General features: G+C 43.4%; 1 pseudogene; it reads right to left on the bottom strand.

Moving 5' to 3' along the window:
- Positions 1–233: 233 nt before the first annotated feature.
- On the bottom strand, positions 234–7,389 carry LOC119358361 (annotated as a pseudogene).
- Positions 7,390–8,747: the final 1,358 nt, after the last annotated feature.

Below are 8,747 nucleotides of genomic sequence, written 5' to 3'. Positions count from 1 at the left end.
CTTAGGAGAACTGCCTACAGACTACAGAGTGCAGCCACTCCTCGCACATTGTCCAGACCGCCTAGCTGATGATCACCTTGGTGGCGGCAGCACTGCTAGCCAGCCTGATTGCTAGATCCCAATGTTCATCCTGGTCCAACCTGTTCTCTTTCACCCAACAAGCTGTAGCAACAACAAAAAATAGAACTCTTCAATAAATGAAGTTTATGTGACAAGTGAACATAACAGCCAGATTACCTATCAAGATGACGTAGTTCATCCTGGTAAATAGATTGAGAAAAGGTGAAATCTCCAACAGCCAAAGACAAAAGTTCCTGGTTGACAAGGCATGGCCTGATTTAGCAAAATATTTGACAATTTAGCATTGACATTTAAACAATATGATTTGGCGGACCATTCTTTTTTAAGAAGTCAGAATCTTACATGTATTCTGTCTTCAGCTTGTGAGAACCGGTAGCATAGAAAAACTCAGTGTTCTGCTTGTGATCTAGACGTTCTAAGGAGGCATAGAAAGGAAACTTAATACGTAGCATAATCTATCTGAAAGTTTGAAAGTACAGAATTGAACTTCAAATTAACTGCTAAGTGAAGTAGGAATATTGAATTTCATGCACGTACCTCTCCATGGATTGAGAAACTTTGCAAATCATCAGAGCACAGCGTTTTCGTCAATATGCTGCCGAGTAGCCAATGCTATCTGGGATTGATTCATTTTCTGATGTACTTTCTTTTGAAGCCTTGAATAACTCCATGTGGATTTTGTATCACTTAAATATCCTAGAAGTGAATTATGGAAACTGGAGTGTTCAGCAACATGAGACAGTGCATCTATGCTAAGAATAGAAATCGTTAGTTCAACTGTTAAATCAAGATCAATCAAACATTGACAGGGAATTCCTGCCTAAGTGCCTGACGATTCATCATATCCATTCATCCGTAACTGACAAAATGCCACTGCGCATGTCGCAATATCCAGCATGATTTCCCTCGTCTCTATGTAACCAGAAGCTACAAACAGGACACGGTAAAGTTTACAAGCTACTAAAAACAGATGTCATTTTTCTACTCACGGACATAACCTGTATGTCATGTCTACGATGCCCTTTATATCACTAGAAAAATTTTCAAACAAATCCACCACCGAAAGCGGGTAGCATATATTTAGTAGTTACACTGTTGGTACTACAAAACGTCTACTGGTATTAAGTATTTAGAAGCAGTTTTTTTTTTGCGATGGTATTTAGAAGCAGTTGAGACCCTTACAAATTATTTCCAAAGTATGAGAGACCCACCTGAACTAACAACTTTACTGGCAAGCAAATCTAGGTACTTGAAGGCTTTATCATCAGAGTGGTGGACTAACACAGCAGCAGTCTTGGAAGGAGAGTTAAAAAACGATCTGTTCTTTCTGTAGAACTTCATAACTGCATTCCAAACGAGCAGGTTTCCTAACCCTTTGATAACATATGCCATATATGCTTCTCTACCACAAGATTCCTCCCCAGCCTGTCTAATTAAGTCAAATATGAGGATTTTCGATATGTCACTCACAAGGGTTACTCAAATTCTCATCCTGATTCTATTGGTAAGCAAAAGATTCCCATACATATGTCAACCTAAAAATTCTGGCCGGCATTAAAAAATCATAAGGAAAATGTCAACGTAAAGTACATCTCCATTCCCATACATATTAGACACTAACTTTACAAAGTAATTGTCCCTAATACACAATCAGGGAGGAAATATAATTTCATAGCAATATTTTCCATTGACAACAAACCTTTTCACTCCATCTCCCCTGAGGTGAAGAATCCCATCCCATCGCCAAGGCTTAGCATACTGGGGGAAATTATATTAAGGCTTAGAGGAGCCGCAATCTACTCATCCGTAACAATGGAGAAATTTCTTCAAATAAAATTTAGTCTTACATAGTATAATTTTCAGCGCACTAAGGAATTTCAGCCCTTGAAATAAAGGCAGCAAAACTGCATTAATAGATAAACGAATATTTTTCTATACCTCTCCTTATGTGCTCCCGGCAAAAAATCCATTTCTTTAAGTGCAACAACACATGTCAATGTGGACCAGGGGCGGAGCCAGCGTGTAGCCGTTGGGTTCAGCTGAACCCAACGAGTTTTTCACATCACGTACATGTACAGATGCGATCGCTTGTATGAACCCAATACGAATGTACGGTTGAACCCATCGAAACTGGAACATGCGAACGAGAAGCCTTTTGGCCCATTAATGTTTTATATAACAGTAACCCAACCAGAAGCTCACACCTTGTTTTTCTTATATAGGAAAAAAACCCTGTAAGTACAGCTAAAAAAAGCCCGTAAGTAAATGTGATACCATACCATCCACGAAGCAGGCTGGATGGGCTAACTATCAATTCCATGTCATCATGTACGCAACCCACGTTTGTCTCAAAAAAAAAATGTACGCAACCCACGACACGCGCCTCTCGTTTCCGCAGTACGTTTCCCCGATTTACATCGTCTCTTGGTCTCTCGTCTCTATGTTCGCGCATGGCGGCGCCGGATCGCCGACGGCCAGCGGCAAGCCGACTAGCTGAGAACACCAGGTCAGCCGTCAGCAGCGACCGGCAATTGAAATCCAAACTGAAGGTAATGAGACCACGTCGTCCTTCTTGTGCAGGTCTTATCCTAGCACGAAATTAACCTTTGCCGTAGTTTTCTAACTATATTTCATCTGAACTTTGATTGACCTAGGCTATGGTACGAATATTTATCAAATAGAAATTGATCATCATCGGATTCAGATAATGATGTATAAGGACTTCAAGCCTACCCACCAGATGTAGGTGTGTTAAATTCTGTTGATCAATCCCCCAAACCTTCTATTCTGAGGAATTAATTTATATGATCTCCCAAAGCCTTTTATGCATAGATAACTATTTTTTTCAGATGATGAAAGATCCGAAGGGTGCACTCTGAAATGTGAGTAAATTTGCATGCAGCTTTCACTTCATGGTAGTTTACTTGAAACTTGTCAAACTAATGTGTTTTTTTAATCTTTTCTGGAAGTTGAGAAGTTGGTCCTAAAGCTAGGGAGCTATATTCGTGACTCTATTTATAAAATTTAAACAAGTGACATTATAATTTCATCAAACTGGTACGTCTTGCACTCTTCAATGAGTACTAAACCAGCGTCAATTAATATGGTTAGGTACTCTCAAAATTAATATGGCTCAGAGTGAGTAGCATATCTCTATTTGTTACAATGACTTTACCCAGTCCTCACAATGAGCTAACAAGTGAACCCATTGGCCAAATTTTCTGGCTCCGCCCCTGATGTGGACAGGAGAATAGTCTTTTTGTCTGATAAGCCAAATTCGTTGACGCCCCAAGATCCATCAACCTGTTAGTTTTGCAATATCCATTCAACACTAAGGGAAGCGTGGAGCCTGAGGCTGGGAGCCCATCAAGAGCACCATAGATACCCATGATTGTGAGTACCAAGATGGCAAAAAATTGACTTCTCGGAGCCGCTTCCTTATCCCAGCCTCCTGTCCCTCTCTGTGCTGCATTTTAATTTCAGTGATAAAGGTAGTTAGTTGAACAATAATCCATGTGCAGTGGCAGGACCTTCAAATACAATAACCAGGCTCGTACCATATTTTGCAGACTTGCATTTTCTCCTACCAACCTCCTCTCAACACATGCTGTTGGAACAAAGGAGATATGAGTCGAGAATCGATAAAGATATCACTAATACACACACTACAGAACAGATGGTGCCACTCTTTAGGCATACAAAAATCAAGCGAGAACTGTAACTCGGTAAGTAACTGAAGGAAATAATTTGCCTTCCTGCATTGAATCAGGTGCAGTCCTGCAGGAGTCAGGAACTACGGCGCAATATGAGAGTATGAGCCACGTTTCTCGAATCTACCTCTTCTAAAAAAAATCTTAGCTCTAGTCCAGTACTGTACGTATTAGCACCACACGAGTACGTACATAACAGCAGAACTGTAATCATCACCTCCCCCAATTCCCCGCGCGAACCCAGGTGGGTGGTGGAGGACGGCGCCGACCGCCGGAGAGGAAACTGACGCAGCGTGGTTCGGTGGGGGCAAGGTACCAGCCATACCTGGCGGCGCGGGAGGAGGCGAATCGAGCATGATGGTTCGAACGGAATGTTGGCACGACCGCCTGCCGGTGAGACGCCGGGAAGGTGGAGCAGCCACCAGCTGCTCAAACCTTGGACATGGGGTGGGAGGGATCGACCGAGCAGGGCCGCGGCCGCCTTCGCCGGAGGATTTACTGCAGCATCGCCGGCATTGGAAAGCGGCGGAGAGAGAGTGAGAGGGGAGTGGTACGGGAAACGAGACGGGACTGGGACAAGCCGGCGGCGTGGGCACCCCACGTGCCGCGCACTCCGCTCTCCCTGGATGCATGAGGCCGAGCATCAGGCACGCAGGAATCTGGGCCATTGGAATGCTTTGGATCTGAAATCTGCCAGGCTCTAGTCATTCATTTATGGCCCAGGATACATCTACTGGCATACATGTTTGGCCCATCGTCATGCTTGTGTTCCGACAGCAACTAATTGAAGAGCCCTCTTTCGAGGGCCTCTCAAGGGTCATTTAGGATTTGGCGTGCTCTCAACCATCATCATCATGTATCGTGCTCTGGGTACTCTGTCTGATTTTTTTTCTTTTCTGCATATGTTTCTGACTTTTTAGATGCTTTTTCGGTTTTCCACAGGTCTTTCTTAGCTTTTTGACAAAAAAAAATTACGTCAAAAAATGCGCTCTTTTTTTTTATTTTTCCGAGAGGCACGGTTTTGCTTACACGAGAGGCACGGATTTTGCTTTCATGAGAGGCACGGCCGTGCCTCTCAGAAACAAAACAAAGAAAAACACGTTTATTTTTTGCTTCCGCGAGAGGCACGATTTTGTTTCCGCGGCCGTGCCTCTCGAAAATGAAAAAAAAACGCGATTTCTCTTTCTTTTTCCTTTTGTGAAAGGCACGGTTTTGCTTCCACGATAGGCACGGCCGTGCCTCCTGAAAACGAACAAAAGCTCATTTTCTTTTCTTTTTTCTTTTCTTTCGTGAGAGGCACGATTTTTCTTCCACGAGAGGCAAGGTCGTGCCTCTAGGAAATGAAAAAAAATGTGTTTTCTCTTTTTTTTTTTCCATGAGAGAGACGGTTTTACTTCCGCGCAGACACGATCGTGCCTTTGGGAAACGGAAAAAACATGTTTTCTCTTCTTTTTTTTTCCTGCGAGTGGCACGATTTTGCTTCTGCGAGAGGCACGGTTTTTCTTCTGTGAGAGGCACGGCCGTGCCTCTAAGAAACGGCTTTCAGAAAGAAAGAAAAAACATGCTCCCAATTGGGTTTTTTCGTCTTTAAAAAAACAAAGTTCATCAAAACTTATTAACATAAGATTTAGTTTTGAAAATCTCAACACAAGAAATCCAATGATGAAACGGTTACTGATTTGGACGCATGGTTTCAGAGATAAAACGTTTTGAATAAATGAGTCTATGGAAAAAGGGAAAACTCTCCGGCTGCAACAAGTGGCGCATGCACATGCAGCGTGCCACTTGTCGCAACCTGGGAGGGCGGAAGTGATGTTTGCAAAGAATGCTCCTTAATTAATGATTTCGCTATGTTTCTCTTCTTATCCTCGCCGCGGTGTCGCACACATGAAGGCTGCATCTTGTGCTACACGCTCTCCTCTCTCATTCTTTCACTAGAGCAATTCCAACGCGTCAACCCAGATTGTCTGTGCATGTTCGTTTAGATCAAAACGAACGAAAACGCCAATCCAATGCGCCGACCCAAACGGACGAGTCCACGCGCGAACCTTTTTGGGCCCAAACTTTATCACGGCGTAAGGTCTGTCTCGGCGGAATATTGCCCTTTGACACTGTCTCGGCGGAATATTGCCTTGTGACACGGTCGATGGCTCTCTTTGCCGCGACGTGGCTAGGCAGTGGGATGCCCTTCGACGGTGGTTGCGACTTCCTAGCTCTCTTAAAGGTGTAGAGTGATTGCAGAGCAGCCGGCAACTTCTTCTCTACGTCTTCTCAATGACGGATCTCCTTTTGATTGATTCAACAAAGCTTGCTTCCGCTCTTCTCGGTCCAGCTAGTAGTGTCGGGTGCTAAGTTTTTGGTGTTGGATGCTCATCGTAGCTCTTTCTGGTTCTTCTTCTGTTCTTCCTTGTGCCTTCTTGTGTGTGTTGGTTGATATCTGTTGTATCTGATGTCTTGTATCTTACTCTTTTATATAATAAAAATGGTTCAGGTCGATGTAAGCCCGCCGTAGCACCATAAAAAAAAGTAGCTTGGTTGTGGTTATGAATAACCTTTGATACAAAAACTGATTTGTGGTGTGCGTTTAGTGAAAGAAAAAATGGTTTGTGTTTGGGGGTTCGATTTTAGTCGCTGGTGTACTTGGGGAAAACTGGATTGTTTATTGACCTGTAGATTTTTCCAATCAGAGAATCTAGAAGTAAATGGCTGGGTTTGACCACCAGGTAAATCTAGTACTCCGTTGTTCCTAAATATAAGTTATTTTAGAGATTTTAATATAAACTATATATATGAATATATATAGACATATTTTAAAGTGTGGATTCACTTATTTTACTTTGTATGTAGTTCATATTAGAATCTCTAAAAAGATTTATATTTAGGAACGGAGGAAGTACCAAATGTATGCCCCATTTGTTGTGCCAACTGCAGAACCATGTAAGACAAGGGAAATGCATGTCATCGTTTCATTAGCCTGTACATGTGTCCAGGTTTTACTGTCTGCACTCAGCCTGTACATGTATAACAGGTTTTACTGTCTGCACTCAGCTAAGATTTTTTTTTAATATTTTATTGTACATCTCTTGCATCGAGCAGTGAGAAAGACAGAAGGAGCGCCAACAAATTATCCAACAGATATGCTGGCAGACAAGACAAACAATTAAAGGGATGTATACATAATATCCTCGACCGAGCTAAGAGAGTAAAAAGCTCGCTGCCTTCAGTCTGGGAGTCAAAAGGAGCGAGTGCGTCTTATCTTCTGTGCTAAACGGTAAGGCTTATCACTGTCAAATGACACATCGTCCCTCCTCTGAAGCTTTTCTGAAAATGTCTCCATCCCGGCGTATGCCAACAGGACCCAGACATAGGAGAGGTACTCCACACCGTTTCCCAGAGCCTCCGCGTGCAAGTACCCGCGGCATCGACTGGCAGAATAGCAGAGCATCTCCACCCACACGCCTTCGATCACCTCCCACATCGTGGTCTTATCACCAACATGACCCTGAAAGCTTACAACAAGCAGCCAAGCATCACGAACAAAAGAGTTGGGGATCGAACCCGCCTTGCACTTCTCAACTACATTCTGCGTAAATCTCATCTTGTCCCGCGGTGTCTCTTCACCCTTGAGGATTTCCTCGAGCTCGTCGTAGGCCGTTGTGGCATCAGCATCTCAGGGTTTTCGAACAGCAGATGCATCATGTAGTTGGATATTTCTTTGCACCGACGGGCACGATCACGGTCATCAGGAGAAACGGCCTTATGCTGAACGAATAATAAATCTGTGGCCAGGCGCCAGAGAATAATGCTCTCGTCAAATGGCCTCTGTATGCTCCAACCCACCAGTCGGAAATATCCATTTTTCGCGAGCGTCCACTCACCCGTGGCATCATTAAACCTCCTGTAAGATTTAGTACCCACTACGTCATCCTTCCACCCTGTTTCAACATGTAGACGAACCAATTCTGCAATCTCCTTACGCCAATCGCTAGGCTTCATGTGCCAACAATCGTCGAGGAAGTCCTTGCATTGTAACCATCCCGCGATCCCCCTCAACCTGGAGTGCCGTTTGTTATGGGCTAATAATCCGGTAATACTATGCTGGAATATTCTTCCAGAGAACTTTTTCCGGAAAGCGTATTTGTACACAGAAGTGAACGAACTCCAGCAGAACAGTGCCATACAACATCACATATGTAATCCAAATATCTTCTTTTGGATAAATAATCCAGTTATCTCCAACGTGTAATTTTTTCCTGTAATCTCTGGGGTGTACAAGGCAGATGGCTGTGATTAAGGTTGCATAAGCTAGTAGTTGTGTGGACCGACGGAAGATGACCGATGCTGATGAATTACTGAAACCAAGGTAGGGTGTGCTCTAATCTTTGGTGTAGAGAAAACTGGTCATAGCAGACAGCGTGCCTTCAACTGCTCGATAAGCTGATTTGGGGTCAAGCGACCAGAACTTGTTCAGGATTTCAACACGATCAGAATCTAGAAATGGGGAGTCCAAAAATAGCTGGTAAGGTAGGCTTGGGAGGTCCATTGATCTCCACGGTCCACCACGGTTCACGACTTCTCTTGCCTTATTTTTTATAAGGTTGTCAAGCCGTGCTTCTTCTGTCACATTGTTGCCCCGAATGACGCTGGTCTTGGAGCTGACCTTTCTTAGAGCATTAAAGCTACTGCTTTTAAGATCCAAGACTTTCTGGAAGCATCTTATAATCACCAGGATGAGAAGTAAAACTGTTGCAGCTAACAACCTTTTCTCATCTGATATCCATGACTTGTAAAACTAGTAGAGTCCAAAGGTGACCTAACATAGTGGATAATCCAATTAATAAGGTGCACAAACTCGGATTCAAGTGAGGGCGGAAGCTACGTAATTAATACACTAAAACAGAAATGCCAATAATCGTGACAATCAGAGAGCAGAACACTCCCTGTACTCCCCGCGCA

Source organism: Triticum dicoccoides, chromosome 2A, assembly GCF_002162155.2.
Source record: "Triticum dicoccoides isolate Atlit2015 ecotype Zavitan chromosome 2A, WEW_v2.0, whole genome shotgun sequence".
Classification (NCBI taxonomy): domain Eukaryota; kingdom Viridiplantae; phylum Streptophyta; class Magnoliopsida; order Poales; family Poaceae; genus Triticum; species Triticum dicoccoides.
Note: the sequence above shows the minus strand (reverse complement) of the source record. Positions and strands in the feature narration are given on the sequence as shown.